The sequence below is a fragment of the Triticum urartu genome, chromosome 2, assembly GCF_003073215.2.
Source record: "Triticum urartu cultivar G1812 chromosome 2, Tu2.1, whole genome shotgun sequence".
NCBI classification, from domain to species: domain Eukaryota; kingdom Viridiplantae; phylum Streptophyta; class Magnoliopsida; order Poales; family Poaceae; genus Triticum; species Triticum urartu.
This window is the reverse complement of record NC_053023.1, coordinates 486,822,672-486,839,469: the sequence shown is the minus strand read 5'-3', so window position 1 is coordinate 486,839,469 and position 16,798 is coordinate 486,822,672. Positions and strand designations below refer to the sequence as shown.

Here is a 16,798-nt window from a genome sequence, read left to right as displayed (position 1 = left end):
TGTTCCTTGTTGGAACATGTTTATTATTGGGATATCATTATTATATCTTGTTTACTTTAATGCACCTATATACTTGGTAAAGGGTGGAAGGCTCGGCCTTATGCCTGGTGTTTTGTTCCACTCTTGCCGCCCTAGTTTCCGTCATACCGGTGTTATGTGCCTTGATTTTGCGTTCCTTACGCGGTTGGGTTATAATGGGAACCCCTTGACAGTTCGCCTTGAATAAAACTCCTCCATCAAGGCCCAACCTTGGTTTTACCATTTGCCACCTAAGCCTTTTTCCCTTGGGTTCCGCGGACTCAAGGGTCATCTTTATTTTAAACACACACACACACCCCGGGCCAGTGCTCCTCTGAGTGTTGGTCCGAAACGAGTAGACTGTGGGGCCACCTCGGGGCAACTTGAGGTTTGGTTTTACTCGTAGGATGTCTCATCCGGTGTGCCCTGAGAACGAGATACGTGCGACTCCTATCGGGATTTGTCGGCACATCGGGCGGCTTTGCTGGTCTTGTTTTACCATTGTCGAGATGTCTTGTAACCAGGATTCCGAGTCTGATCGGGTCATCCTGGGAGAAGGAATATCCTTCGTTGACCGTGAGAGCTTGTGATGGGCTAAGTTGGGACACCCCTGCAGGGCTTTGAACTTTCGAAAGCCGTGCCCGCAGTTATGGGCATATGGGAATTTGTTAATGTCCGGTTATAGAAAATCTGACACTTAACTTAACTAAAATGAATCAACAGCGTGTGTAGCCGTGATGGTCTCTTTTCGGCAGAGTCCAGGAAGAGAACACGGTCTCATGTTATGCTTGAACGTAAGTAGTTTTAGGATCACTTCTTGATCTTTATAGCTTCTCGACCGTGCTTTGCTTCTCTTCTCGCTCTCATTTGCGTAAGTTAGCCACCAGATATGCTAGTGCTTGCTACAGCTCCACCTCACTACCTTTCCTACCCATAAGCTTAAATAGTCTTGATCGCGAGGGTGTGAGATTGTTGAGTCCCCGTGACTCACAGATTACTTCCAAAACCAGATGCAGGTGCCGATGATGCCAATCCAGGAGATGCGACCGAACTCAAGTGGGAGTTCGACGAGGACTCAGGATGTTAGTATGTTTCCTTTCCACACGATCAGTAGTGCAGCCCAGTTGGGGCGATCGGGGACCTATGCATTTGGGGTTGTCTTTATTTTGGTTCCATAGTCGGACCTTGATTGTATTCTAGATGATGTAATGTTATATTTATGTATTGTGTGAAGTGGCGACTGTAAGCCAACTCTGTACCTCTTTCTTATTCAGTACATGGGATGTGTAAAGATTACCCCTCTTGCGACATGCCTACAATGCGGTTATGCCTCTAAGTCATGCTCCGACACGTGGGAGATATAGCCGCATCGTGGGTGTTACAGTGTCGTCATTGCTTTTAAAACTTGCATCCACTCGTAATTGCCACTTCCCCCTGCGTTCGTTGACCGTTCCGAGGCCAACCGGGGTTTCGGTTCTCTCTTGTCAAACCACCTAACCCTATGCAAAGCCACCCGTCACGCACATCCGAAAACTTCCCCGAACCCGGCCCACTCAGTCATCACTGATGGGTCCGGATCATCCCCAAACATCTCTAAAACATCTTCGTTTTCGCATTTGGACTCCCTAACGTATTTATTCTCGACCGTCGGATTTCAATCAGATGATCCAAACTCCTCTCTTTCTTATATATATAGTCTACCCCTAGTCCATTTTGGACCTAACCCTATTTCCTAGGGATCCTCCCAGCCACCACCACTGCTCTCCATCCCATCACCCAGATCTGTCGCCACCCACCTCCTCTGTTTCCATGCCTAAGCAACCCCCACGCCTCCTGCCGATCCCCATGGATGTTGCTTCCTCTGCCCGCCGCCCCTCTCCAGCAGCCACAAGCGCCCTGAGCTCCACCTCGCGTGCCACCTCCTCATCCCCGCGCAGCTCGGGGACTCCAAGCCCCCTCGATCTAGCCATCTAGGAGGACGTCGACCCACGCCGCCGTGCCGTGCTACTCCCGCGCCACTCAACCTCCGCCTCCTCTGCTCGCATCTCGCCGGAGCAGGCCCCACCGCGTCGCCCACCGGTGATCCCAACACCTCATAGGAGGTCCCGCCCTGGACGCCCGAACAAGCTCGCCGGCGTTCTCGGTCGTCCTCGCACCGTCGCTCTACACTGAGCATAGACCCCGCAGCCGCCGCCGTCTTCACCCCAGCAGCCGCCGCTGCCCGTCCATGGACAACCGTGGCAAGCAGGCCAGCCGCACCACCAGAGCTCCATCCCGCCGTCCAACACCGCCGGATCACCAGGAGCTCAAGCCCCACCATGGCCGTGCCTGATGGCGCCAAGCCCCACCTCACATCGCACCGCCTAACTCCTTTACCCGGATCCACCCCCGCATCTCGCTGGCGTACCCTGCGCCTTCATGTCTTCCTCGCCCGCACTTCGCTACGAACTCCTGCTTCATGTCGCACCGGTGTCCCACTCGTTCTGCTCGGGAATGAGCACGACCCCGCCCTCTGCTTCGATCTCCTCCGCGTTGACCGGCCGCACGTCGTTGGCCACATCTGCCGCATCGAACCGCAGTCGCGCGCTAAGGCCCCGCTCCCCCGATCTGCAGGCCTGATGGCCCATGGTGAGCACCACCGGATCTAGGGATGTGCGCACTGTTGGGCCAGTTCAAGTTTCAGCCCGTGAACATTTTTTTAGTTCTGGACGATTTGCTAATTATCCCAGGTTTTACAGTTTTGCAGTAAAGTCCCTCTAGATCATGCATATAATAACTCCACAACCGTGCATCGGTTTATTAAAATGTTTTAAATATGTAAAATGCTTAGAATTTCATCTAGTTTCATAATATGCAACTTTCATCCATGTTTGAAATGTTTAAATTGATGTTTGCATTTAATTTGCATAATGACATGCTAAAATGGTTTATTTCATAAGTAAATAACTGTAGCTCCGTTTTAAATAAACTTTATGTAAATGGTCTAGAAAAATGCATAGATTAACATGGTGGCATTAATTTGCATGTTTAACCACTCTAAAATTATGTATAGGGTAGAGCAGTAGCAAATTCGAAATATGCATATGGGGATTTTTCCGGAATTTTTGTGTGTTGTTTCCGGCCTCATTTAAGCTTGCCTAACTAGGTAGTTTACTTATGGTTCACCACTTGCCATGTTTAACAATATTTAATATTATTGAGTAGTTTAAACAGGGAGAGAACTAAGTAATTGTTGTGAAGTTTCGTCAATATGCAACTCGTTGCATATTGAGCTCCACTTAATTTGTAGTATTGTTTGTTGCACTTTGCCATGCCATGACTCATTAAACCGGACATGCATCATACTTGGTTGTGCATCATACCATGTTTATGTGATGGTTGTTTACCATGTTGTTTGCTTCTTTCCAGTTGTGCTTCTTCTCGATAGTTCCTATGACGTTGCGATTGTGAGGATTCGTTCGACTACGTTGGTTCGTCTACTTCATGGATTCGGTCTTCTTCCTAGCGAGATGTCAGGAAGATGACCGTCACCTTGGATCTCACTACTATCATTGCTATGCTAGTTGTCTCGATGTTATCGCTATGTCGCGCTACCTACCACTTGTTTATCAAGCCTTTCAAATTGCCATGATAGCCTCTAACCTTTTTACCCTCCCTAGCAAACCATTGTTTGGCTATGTTACTGCTTTGCTCAGCCCCTCTTTAGCGTTGCTATTTGCAGGTGCAGTTGCAGGTTGTTCCATGTTGGGACATGGATTTCATGGGATATCACAATATCTCTTATTTAATTAATGCATCTATATACTTGGTAAAAGGTGGAAGGCTCGGCCTTTTGCCTGGTATTTTGTTCCACTCTTGCCGCCCTAGTTTTTGTCATATCTGTGTTATGTTCCTTGATTTTGCATCCCTAACACGACGAGGGGTATGGGGCCCTCTTGACAGTTCGGTTTGAATAAAACTCTTCCAGCAAGGCCCAACATTAGTTTTACCATTTTCCTAATAACAAATAAAACTTGCGTAGGGACTTGCTGGTCCCCCGTGGACTTAATCAACCCCTAGGCCAATGCTCCGCATGAGTGTTGGTCCAAACTGGGCGATGTCCGGCAGCCCCTGGGCAACCAGGGTCTCAGCCAACCCGGCGTCTGGCCCATCCAATGTACCCTGAGAACGAGATACGTGCGACTCCTATCATCCTAGGTCGGTGCATCGGGGGGTCTTGCTGGTTTTGTTTTACCATTGTCGAAATGTCTTGTGCACCAGGATTCCGAGTCTGATCGGGTGTCTCGCGATGGAGGATTGTCTCCGCGGATCGTGAGCTTGTCATGGGCTAAGTTGGGACACCCCTGCAGGGTTTAAACTTTCGAGAGCTGTGCCCGCGGTTATGTGGCAGATGGGAATTTGTTAATATCCGGTTGTGGAGGACTTGGAGTAAACTCAATTAAAATACACCACCCGTGTGCGTAACCATGGCAGTCTATTTTTGGGTGCGTTCGAGAAGAGAACACGGTTGGGTTATGTTTGAATTTAAGTAGTTCAGAATCACTTATTGATCGTTACTAGTTTGTGACCGTTTGCGTAGTTTCTCATCTTACTCTTGTACTCGTAAGTTAGCCACCATGCATTGCTTAGTCGCTGCATCAACCTCACCACCTTACCCCTTCCTTACCCATTAAGCTTTGCTAGTCTTGATACCCATGGTAATGGGATTGCTGAGTCCTCATGTCTCACAGATTACTACAACAACAGCTGCAGGTGCATGTTATGCGAAGCTTCGATGTGAGAGCGATGCTTGCTTGCTTTTGGAGGAGTTCTTCTTCTTCTTCTTCGATCAAGGGTTAGGTTATGGGTCGGGGAACCTGGGATTAGCAGGGTGGATGTTGTTCTTCTTTTTCGTTTGATTTCATCCGTAGTCGGACCCTGCTCTTCTGTATGATGGTTGCCATGTATTGTTGTATTGTTGTATGAATGATGTAACTTGTGGCGAGTGTAAGCCTTTATCTTGTATTCTCATCTATTCAGTACATGGTATGTTGTAATGATATCCACCTTGCTATGCGCTCGAAATGCGGTTGTGCCCCAATCATGAGTTCATCACGTGATTGGGATAGAATCGCATCTTGGGCACTACACCTAGAGAGACGCATAGCTCTATACCTTTTCAAACTTTTTGGTACTTGTTGCCAAAGGTGGAGAAATTGTATAGATCATTGGCTGAGAGAGAGAGAGAGAGAGTCTCGCTTTTGCTCGTTTGTTTTTCTCGAGTTCTTGCTACTGTTTCCGTTTGATTCGTGCTACTTTAGTTGTTATGCTTGTGAGATACTACGTTTGTCTTGTGTGATTGATCACACTATGCTTCATGTGGTGCTTATTTCTTATCTCTATCATTATTTCTGTATGATCATTCACTTATGTCTTTGGTGATGCGTGCATACTATTTCACTCATATCATTTTGTGTGCTCCACCAAGATGTATGTGACATGGAAGAGTGACCCATGATCATAATCGATTGTGCATTTGCATTCAAACGCAAATTTTTAATAATGCATACATTTAGGGAGAGCTCTTTCTTATCACATACTTCTCGAAGCCATGATGTATTTCATTCATTTAATCATTTGTCGAAGCTTTTATCTATATGTTGTCATCAATTACCAAAACGGGGGAGTTTGAAAGTGCAACTAATCCTCGGGTGGTTTTGGTAATTCATCACAACATATATTTCATTGAACTAATGTCCTTTCAAGATAAATATTTTAGGATGTTCAATGTTTTTCATGGCATGAACTAGAGACGTGGACCCCTCAAAATGATGAGGACAAGGATTGGCAAAAGCTGAAGACTCTACATTTTTGTTTAAGTGATCCAAGATCACATTGAGTCCATAGGAAAGCCAATACTAATAAAAGAGGATGAGGTGTTGCTTAATGGTCTACTTGCTCAAAGTGCTTAGTGATATTGCTCCAAAACCCTTAGCCACTTTCTCTATCCAAATATGTCCAAAACCTAATTCCCAACTCGACCCCACCGATATTTCCCATCCGAGGCCACCGAGTTCATTTTAACATAGCAATTGCCAAAACCCTAACAGTTCGGTCACACCGATATGGATCCCGGTCCCACCAAGATGGCCTTGCCAGTGCTGTGACTTGTTGCATTCACTTCGGTCCCACTGAGATGTTACAATCAGCCCCACCGAGTTGGCTTGACTGATTCTCTTTTGCTCATTGCATTCACTTCGGTCCCACCGAGATGTTACAATCACTCCCATCAAGTTGGCTTGACTGATTCTCTTTTACTCATTGCATTCACTTCAGCCCCACCGAGATGATGCAATATGTTGGGGATATAGCTATCAGTTATGACCCGCCCAGGAGGGGCCGGGTCAGCCCCAATGGCGGGTTACACAAGAAGCCCAGTAAACATTAAGATGATAGTTTATTAAATCTTATAGAAGGCCCAAGGGCCTAGAGGCAGCTTAAGGCCCAATATTACAAACCGTCGTATGTAAGGAAAGACTTATAAAGAAAGGCATGTAAAGGAAGTCACCGAGCCGGGCACGATTATGAGCCAGCTGGGACTCTGCAGGCCACCAGGCGTCATCTCGTGTATATAAGGGGATGACCCGGTGGCGGCTTAGGGCAAGAAACAAGAGATCGATAACCAAGCCGGCGAGTTAAGCCTCTTGGTGATCAAAACCCCAACAATACCAACACAACTAGACGTAGGCTTTTACCTTCATCGTAAGGGGCCGAACTAGTATAAAACCTCTTGTGTCCTTTGTCCCGATTAACCCCTTTAAGCTTCCTAGTTGCGATGGCCCTACGACTAAGTCCTTTCGCTAGGACATCTGCTGTGACAATTCCACGACACAATCGGTGCCACCGGGATGAAGTTTTCCCTAAGCCCTAGCACATCGGTACCACCGAGTTGTTCCCTCCGGTCCCACCGAGATTTCTAACGTTCCTATTTTTGTATTGATTGGTGCCACCAAGTTTTCTAATCGGTGCCATCGAGATGGGTCAAAAGTGTGTAACAGATAGATTTTTGTGTGGAGGCTATATATACCCCTCCACCTCCTTTTTCTCATTGAGGAGAGCCATCAGAACGTGCCTACACTTCCACCATTCATTTCTAAGAGAGAACCACCTACTCATGTGTTGAGATCAAGAGATTTCATTCCTACCATTTGAACCATGATTTCTAGTCTTTCCTAAGTTGCTTTCCACTCAAATCCATCTTCCACCATAGACAAATCTATGAGAGAGAGTTGAGTGTTGGGGAGACTATCATTTGAAGCACAAGAGCAAGGAGTTCATCATCAACACACCGTCTATTACCTTTTGAAGAGTGGTGTTTCCTAGATTGGTTAGGTGTCGCTTGGGAGCCTTCGACATGATGTGGAGTTGAACCAAGAAGTTCTTAAGGGCAAGGAGATTGCCTACTTTGTGAAGATCTACCCGAGTGAGGCAAGTCCTTCGTGGGCGATGGCTATGGTGGGATAGACAAGGCTGCTTCTTCATGGACCCTTCATGTGGGTGGAGCCCTCCATGGACTCGCGCAACCGTTACCATTCGTGGGTTGAAGTCTCCATCAACGTGGATGTACGATAACACCACCTGTCGGAATCACGCCAAAAATCTTCGCGTCTCCATTGCGTTTGCCTTATCCAAACTCTTCCCTTTACCTTCATATGCAATGTTTTACATTCCGCTGCTATACTCTTAGAATTGCATGTGTAGATTGATTGCTTGACTTGTCATAATTGCTAAAATCTATCCACAACTAAAATTGGGAAACAAAAAGTTTTTTATTTGACCAAGTAGTCCATTCCCCTCTCTAGACATACTTTCGATCCTACAAAACCCTAACCCTAGTAAGCATGACATGGAGGTGGACGACTTCACTTCTCGAGGCTCCAGAGGCGGATGTTACGGAGGTGGAGCTGAAGAGCGCCGAGGCGAATCTGGAGAAGAGGAACCCTGAGGGCTCATGGCCGGACACGGGGAACGGGCGTCGGCGATCATAGATTAGGTGTATTAATTATACCTCCAGAGTTGGAAAAGCACTACTTAATTGATGTAAATATAATGAAACTAGATGACACCCCGCGCGTTGCTGCGGGGATTGTAGCAAGAACAAACTGGATATATTAGACAAATGAAATACATATAGATAATTTAGGTATACTGTTAACCAGTCATCTCTCAGGTAAAATAAAACCATTTCATAAAACTGAACAATGCACAACTGGCTATAGGAAAATACAAAGACCATGTGTTTATATCAATATTTGGTGGCGTTCTTGCTTCCGGTGACTACTCAATCATTCGCTCAACCAAAACATCTGACAAACAAAGTGCAAATAAAAAACCCTGAATTCAAATAGGCATTGGAGATTTCCTTTGGAGGTGGTAATGCTTCTTCTTAGTCACTTGCATCATATCTCACTTCTTATCTTCATCTTGCGACAACAGCGAGCAGTCATCTACATTAACAGGAAGGACAATGCTGGCACTTGAAGAGTAGAAACAGAATAGTGTGCAAGAAGATGTGCATGATGGCGAGAACAGAAACATACCAGTTCAGGCTATATCATAATTCTGCAATTTTATTGACCCTCTACTACATTCAGTGAAGTAAATTATTATACGACAATTAGCGAGAAAAGTAAGTTTCAAATGACATAAAGTAGTAAGCACATTTGACTTCATAAGACAATGCCAGGTAAGTGAGTAAGTTCTTAAACTTAGCATAGTGAAGAACTTTGGTTCAATAGCTGAATATAGCTTTCCATAAGCATATTAAGCATTCCGTCTATTATATTGTAATTAATATTGTAAAAATTATGGCTTGGGAAGTCAGGATAACTTGTTCCAAAAACAATGGCATGTACGATATGTCAAACAACTATGACAGTGAAGAGAGATTAGTAAAGTTACTGTTTCTAATTCCATAAAAGCTGGACATAATTAGACTATGGGCGTAACACTGAAGCAATAAAAGAATGACAATATGCTATAACAATTAAAGCAGAAGATGTTCTTACGTCTATATATTAGGAAAATAGCACTTGAGAGCACAACCATCAGGAACTGCTAGATGATTCCATCAGATAATATCTTCTTCCTTGGACAGCTCACATGCCTATACTTGTAAACACTCTCGGGTGTGCATATATGTTGAAGTAACTCACAAGTCACAACACTAAAGCATCGGAATGATTGAGACTCAATCGCCGAATAAAAAAAAGTAACCTGCAATCATCAAAATATTGCGACTATCTAGAGATACATTCAACACACATCAGAGATTACAAATAGAAGTTTGTTGAATGACACAGAAGATTATTGACGGCAGACCATTAGAGAAGATTTGAACATTTTTGTAAAGTAATTTCTTTAGAGGGCTTCTTTAGCAATGCATGCAAAAAATAATGCATCCGACTAACGAAGCAGAGGAGTAGTTCATGGTGTAGTTCATGTGTGACACAACAGTTCTCCTTCTCCTCCCCTGACCAAGCAAATGCTTCTGTCGGCTGCATATCTACCTGATCATGTTGACTCATAGGAAATTGATTGCCATCCTTTTCTCCCAATCTTTGTGCAGGTTGAGGTGCTCGTAGGCGGCACCGAGACTGAAAGTGAAGAAAGTTTTGCAGTACTAACCTTTATACTAAGTACATGCATTATAAGTTGAAGCATAAAACCTGGAAGCGAAGGAAGTTTTGCAATATTAAGATCACTCGGATTTAAGAGTAGAGAAAATCTTCATCAGTCATTCGCATGTGGCATACTGATTGAAGAGCACAGAAGCTCATCGGGCGTCAGTGAGGTCATATTGATTTGGGTAAAATATAAGGGAATGCCTAGAATGCACGTACACTTGCAGGAATAAAACGAACAAACCATTGTAATTATTACGAAAATAATACAGATTGTAGTATAGAGATAATCACAAAGTGACAACATTAACCATAAAAATCTTGAGCACATGATCTGGTCATACAGTGCAATATTGATCTCTGTAGACGAATAAAAATGCAGTGGTCGGAAGGTTGAATGCAGATAAAGAGGCAGGGATATGGAACATCCTGATGCACAACAGTAAGGGAAGGGGAAGAAATTAGAATGCAGCATGGGCTTGAAAGATCAAAAACAGGATGAAACATCAGTGCGTATACCTTCATGCGGTAGTAGAAGTAGGTGCGGCCTGCTGCAAAATCAAGGGACACATGTGCACGGAGCCATCCCAAAAAATAACAGAAAAGAAAGATGATGGATAAAGACACTATGACGAAGAGGAATAGAGATATTATAGGAATCGAAAGAGAAATTGCGACAGTAAAGAACCAATCTTGATCACTTAATTTTTTGGAAATAGTCAAAAGGGGGAAATCCACAGCATACCTGGAGTGTGTAGTAGAAGCATCTCTAAATGATGTCAACATGCATAGGGTGGCCTGATGTAACTGATGAGGCAGCCGCAGTGGGGTTGTGCGGCAAGCTTGGGCCATGAACGGGGAAGGGAGGCGACAACTGTCTGGACGGTGGATGTAAGAAGAGGTTGCGGCTGGCTTGAGTAGTGCAGACGGCCAGTGGAGGAGCAGCGCCGGAGCTACCGTGGATGAAACGGAGACATAGACGGGACGGGAGGACCAGGGCACCGCCTCTTACGATGCATGCACCACACCAGCAAGGGGGACGTAGCCCAAGAGAATCCCGGAGTGCCGCGGAGGAGAGCCAGATCGGCAGTCGTGCCGGAGGAGCACATGGGATCCCGGCCGCCGCGCCGTACGGTAGACATGATAAGATTTCTGATGAAGGGCTTGATAGGTTGCAGCTTGCGTAGAAGATGTGTAGCGCGGCTGGAGGGGAGAAGGAAAGGTATGCGATGGGAATGGGAGAAGATTGTGGAGCGATGGGCATTAATAGCGGCGCGCACGTTAGTCGGGCTATAGCTGATGTCTGATCCAATGGGCTAACAAGCGTGCGATAAAAAACCAATTGATTATTTCCATGATGATGTGGGAACAATTTTTCTTTTGAGATAGAAGGGTTGATGACGTGGATAGCTTGATGTTTAGATAAATAGCTTAGTGGGAATAAATCTCTTAGGTATATAAGATTCGTCAGGTTTATATGAAAGACTGTATTTGAATGAATTTCTTCTGGTTAGTTCGAATTTTAGGCTAGATGTATGCGGACAATGTTGGATGACAGCCTTCTGCATCGTGTCCACGGACTGATCTTTCTATCCGTAGATAAATGCAGAAGAAAATTTGCGGATTCACGTTGAAGATGACCTTACACGAGGCCTTGTTTATGCAACCGTAGCCAGCACATAACTGGCCACAGGAATATCGAGACAGTTCGTGGATGTAGATGATCGGGCCTCCCTGTGACGCAAGGGATGACGCCAACCAAACGGAGGAAACGTGGCCAAAGGGAGCACGCAAACGCGACCAAGAGTCCGTGCGAGACGTGAGGTCCTCCGTCGTCCCCCAACCGACAACCGCACATAGACAGCTATACGTGACCCGATCGGAGCCGTCCACCACCCGAACCGACTCCGTGATCGAGAATCCACCAAGCACCAACCACCGTCTCTCTTATATAAGCGTTCCCCTCGCCCCGTTCTCTCCTGCTCCCAGCACCGCCCGTCGCAGGGACGGCTCATCTTCGTTCCGTCGCGGGGATCGTGAGGTGCCAACTATCTCCTTTCTTCTCTTACTTTAGATCTTTGAATTGTTAGATAGAATCATGTATGGTCTACTTCAGATTACCAGTATGGTTTGGTCGTGATTAGGTAGTTGGGTATGATTTCGCTTTTTAAACAAAGCTAGATCTAGATCCAAGAGAGTATATGTTTGTCTTCATTCTTGCCCTAGTACTACGAATTCGATCTATATATGTGTTTGTTTATTCGTTATAAGATTGTTATGGGGATTCCTGGATTGTTGTCTTAAATTCCAAATTATTTCTGTTCCAAATTTGTTATAACTATATTATGGAGCCAAAGTTAGACAACCTTTTGTAGTACGCTGTTCACCTAATCAGGATTTCTGTTCTGAATATTCGTCAACGCCTTTCAGATCTCATGGGTTATCTCTTCTTTTTGATTAAGTGGTGGACGATTCGCCTCTCCAAATACATGTCTATCCCTTAAGCGAAGGGATTTTGTGGCCTTCCGTTTGTGACGGCTGAATCGGTTGATGCGTCAGATCCGTCAGTTTATGCCATCTGCTTCCTGTTCGCATGCCCCTGTGGATGTTTATCTCCGTGGAACGCCACTCCTGCTGGTTCATCTTCACTGGTTTATGATGCCCACGGCCAACACCACTGAAATCTTCTCAGACGATGGTTGGTGGTTAAGCTGAAGAATGCTTTCTTGAGGCTTTCTTGTCTCCGCAAGGCGCCAGAAGGAAACGGGCCATCCGATATATGGTTTCTGTTTGCCGATCAAATGATGTACGTGTTCCCTTCGGCTCACAAGATGATGCTGGCCTGTCTCCAAACATCACAGAAAGGTAATTGTGTTGGTAAGCTGATGATGCGCATGTGAGCACATGCGTATTGTACTCCTTGATGTACCAGTACATTGGTAGGCCGCTTGATGTACCAGTACATTGGTAGGCTAGGACGGCCTTTGCCATGTCGGGTGCGCTCGCTTGGCAGGCCACGAGACAATAAAAAGTATATTTGGTGGTGTTTGCGGGGTGGAGATCGCACGGGAACAATCTATTTGTTCTACTTTGCCCGGGTTCTCCACCCTGCCATGTGTCTCTGTCCTTCTCCTGTGTTTGATTTTGCGGCATCATCTGAAGTACACCACGATCCTACATAGCAAATATGTCAGACAGGCCTGGGCGCAGCGGTGACTACTTTGTGAGGATCAATTTAACTACGCACGAAGGTACATCTAACTGCTTCTTTCAGCGTTATATCAATTTAAATTTGAAGTGACCCTGAAACATTGGTACCCTTTTCTGAAGGGTCAATCTGAACTGACCTCGTAGTTGTCGATCCAAAAATGCTTGTGCATTTCATCTCAACTAAATGAGCAACTGTATAAATGGTGGACCTTCAGTTTGATACAAGGTTGATCATACCCGTAATTTTGTACCCTTGCACCCCGAGAATGAAAATAGGGAAATTCCCACCATCTACTTGCGCAACATGGGCTAAGTGATCCTGAGAACTTTTAATAACTCTGCATATTTATTTTATCTTACCATGCCGTGTCCGTAGTCTTGTGGTCCTAAGAAGGCGAGTTGCTTGCATTTCCTGTTGGTTACCATGAGTACTTCTGTATGTATATACCATCGGAAGACTTGATTCCTTTGTGTACAACTAGTTAGTCTTTGAAATTTATTTGTATACTTAGTTACTGGAGCTTGTCCAAATATTGCTGCTGCATCATACTACCTCACGTGGAAAGTTGGATTCGTTTTGAGGATTACTGGAGGCAGATCTTCATATCTAATGAAGTTGCAGACTAGTTATGATTGTCAATGCCATTTTCGCTCTTAAGAAATGTTGCTAGTGTTTGATATACTGAAACCTGAATTGAAGAATGTGTTGATATATTCTGTAAGGTGCAGGTGCTGCGTCGAGGATGCCTGGTTAGTTACGCAATTTCAGCTCGCTGATTGCCTGCTTAAATTGCAATATGTAAGATTAGAGAACCCAGCGTGCGGTTTTTTCATAGCTTAAAATGTCTTCTGTGAGGACTGACTTGTTATGAACTGTGATTCAATTTATTGAATATTTTTTTACAGTTTGTAATTTAATATGTCTTCTAAAAGTCGTTTCAAGTTAGATTGGATTGGAGAATTTTGCTCTGCATGGCTCGTCTTGGCTTGATCTGAATATTTTTGATTTGTCAAACAAATCTATAATTTAGTTTGTCTTCTAACATTTGTCTAACAATAGCTATGCATTCTTTTAACCTTTGTCTTAACAAAGTTGTTAAAAACAAAATTATGTAATTTTTTCAGTATAAGCAGGCTTATTCAAAGTGGGTTTGTTTCAAATCAAATTCAATTGGATTGGAGAAGAATCTTGGGGCTGTGCTCGAGTCTGAAATGGCTTGATCTGCATATTTTGTCAACTTAAAAGATTAAAAGATAAAAGATGAATAAATGGTGGATCTTTAGCTCTGAACTGGGAAGAGCATTCTAGCAAACAAATTGCTGGGAATGATGGTTCGACTCCATCAAGATCCTTTGTTTGAGAGTAGTATCTTCTTAGGGGCCATGATGGTATTTGCAAGAACCGGGGCCATTCAGTCTCGTCATTTCATCGTGGTCTGTAGACGTGGGAAATACCGTTGTGGCGGGCGGCACATGCCATGCATTGAGAACCTAATCTGTCAACATCTTTTTATGAACGCAAGACCAATGCCCTCTTTATTGAGTTGTTGCGTTCGCCAACATCTTCTTATGAACGCAAAACCAGTGCCCTCTTCTTATTGAGCTGTTGGGTTTGACTACTCCCCCTCACTCAGTTTACAGGGCGTACCTCTAGGTCGTCAGTTTATAACCGTAATACAAGTCATATATTATAAAAAATATATTAATATAAACTTCAGATGTTCTATTTTTAAACGGTATAATTTTTGTGTTATATAGTTTATATTAGGGTGATAAAATTGGTAGCCTAGGTATACACGTAGGATTTGTAAACTGAAACGGAGGGAGTAATTGAGATGCGAGTCTTGGGAGACGTAAGGTTGATTTCGTTCTTGATGAGCAAATTAAATCCTGTTGGAGCTTGGTGAGCAAATTAAATCCTGTTGGAGCTCTGGGCAAGAAATTGAATTGAAAATCTCCAAGACGTGGCTGGTAATCTGGATAGGTTAATGAAATTAGAGCACACAAGTTATCTTCCTAAAAAGAAATTAGAGCACACAAGTTATCTTCGTAAGAGATTTATCTCTTTCTAAAAGAAATGATCGGTTGACTATTTTATAGAGGAAGAGAATTCTTAGAAAGATGGAAGAGCTCCTTATCAAGGAGAAAATTATGTGGAAGCAGAAATTTTGGATTCATTTTCCCTTTCTTGCAGGCTCATGCAAGGGCTTTATCTCTGTACTCTTCCGGCATAGGTCTGTCCTTGGATGCGTGTGATAAAGGGTCCCTTCTAAAATTTCATATCAACAAACAGGATTCAGGTATATCTCATTTGTTGTTCGTTGATGACAACCTGCTTTTTTTAAACTTCTTTAAGCGGACCATCGATTGAACTTTAGACAATTAAAAATGTTTTGACGATTTATGAGGAGGGACGGGTCAGTTGAGTCATGATAAGTGTGCTTTATTATGTTTGGGAGAGTTGTAGCTTGGAGAAGTGGCCACTATGGTTTAGTGCTGATGGTTTTAGTTATAAATATCTGGGTTTACTAGTGCTAGAAGAAAGAAAGAATACATAAGTTTGACAAGGAAGGCTATGTGACTGGATTGAAAAATGTGCTTATAGTGGGAAGTTTAGATAACATTAGTTATAGAACCTCCTTTAGCCTATGGAATGAGAATTTTAAAATTTCTTTTATGTGAGGAATTATCCTAGATTATTCGGAATTTTTGGTGGGGAGATGAAGAGAACAAAAGAAAACCCATAGGCTAGCTTGGGACAAACTATAAAACAAAGAAAAATCCATTTGACGAGGGAGGTATGGGACTACTTCCCATGAGGATTTGGTGATTATCCTGACAGGGCATCTTCTTGCACGGTCTGACTCAGCAAGGTATTATGCATGGACTGGAACTTCTAAAAAAAGGGTTATTTGAAGAGCGTTCGATGGATCTAGTATAAATATTTGGATCCTTATGATTTCTAGTCTAAAGATTTTAGCTAAAAATAATAGAACCATGTCAAATGGGTGTCATGAGCAGGTCGAAGAAGGGATGTAAATTTGATCACTCACTCATTCTATCCTCATGATGCCGAAGAAATTCTAAACATGTGTATTCAAGGCTCGGTGGACAAACGATTTTTATTGCGGGTGCATAATCTGGCATTTGAAGCTTAAGGAGCGTAAGGAGGATTGTGGGCAATCAAGTGGAGGCGTGAATGGGGATAAGGAGCTTTGGAATGTCATATAGAAGGCCAATGTCCATCAGAAGATCAGAATTTTGTTTGGCATGTGATATCTAATAGCCTGATGGTCCAGGTGAATAGACTTATGCACCATCTGGCTACTCCGGTGTGCACTCTATATTTGTGGAGTGGAAGATGAAAGCATGTTCCATGGTCTGGTGGCTTACCCTGAGGTGAGCTCTGTGCATGGAGTTGAGTAAAGTGTGGAATATTTCGGGGAGTGAAATCTTTAACTTCTCAAGGCCCGATTGGATGCTTATCTTGTTGGATCAGTTAACTTCTCTATTACAAGAACATACCTTATTCACATTCTAGGGAGCCTGACACTTAACAATTCTGTTTCAAACTTTGCTAATTTTGTGGATAACTATTTGTTGTCGCTCTTGTCTTGCCATTCCAATGTAGAATCGGTCCCCAGTGTCAAAGTTAAAGTAGTAGCGGATGGGATACATACTCCTCGTAGTATTCATGAGGTATGAGAACCTCCGCCTTTGGATTGTATTAAGATAAATGTGGATGGTAATTTTGTGGAGAGTATTTGCGCTCCGAGTTTGGGGTTGTTGCCAAAAATTCAGTTGGCGACCTCCTTACCTCCTCTTGAGATTATATTGATAAAGCAGAGCTTCAAATATGTCTCGCTGGTTTGTATATCGATATCACTCTTCATAGGTCTGTTTATTTT

At 43.9% G+C, this 16,798-nt stretch overlaps 2 long non-coding RNA genes across 2 annotated transcripts; one reads left to right on the top strand and one right to left on the bottom strand.

Annotated features, from left to right (window-relative positions):
• Window positions 1–8,223: 8,223 nt before the first annotated feature.
• On the bottom strand, window positions 8,224–10,980 carry LOC125538100. The gene is made up of 2 exons (XR_007296238.1): window positions 10,200–10,980; window positions 8,224–10,109 (listed from the first exon to the last, which is right to left on the bottom strand). It is a non-coding gene; the product is annotated as an uncharacterized LOC125538100 (long non-coding RNA).
• Window positions 10,981–11,560: 580 nt separating this feature from the next.
• On the top strand, window positions 11,561–16,423 carry LOC125538099. Its single transcript, XR_007296237.1, has 3 exons — window positions 11,561–11,721; window positions 12,111–15,190; window positions 15,912–16,423. It is a non-coding gene; the product is annotated as an uncharacterized LOC125538099 (long non-coding RNA).
• Window positions 16,424–16,798: the final 375 nt, after the last annotated feature.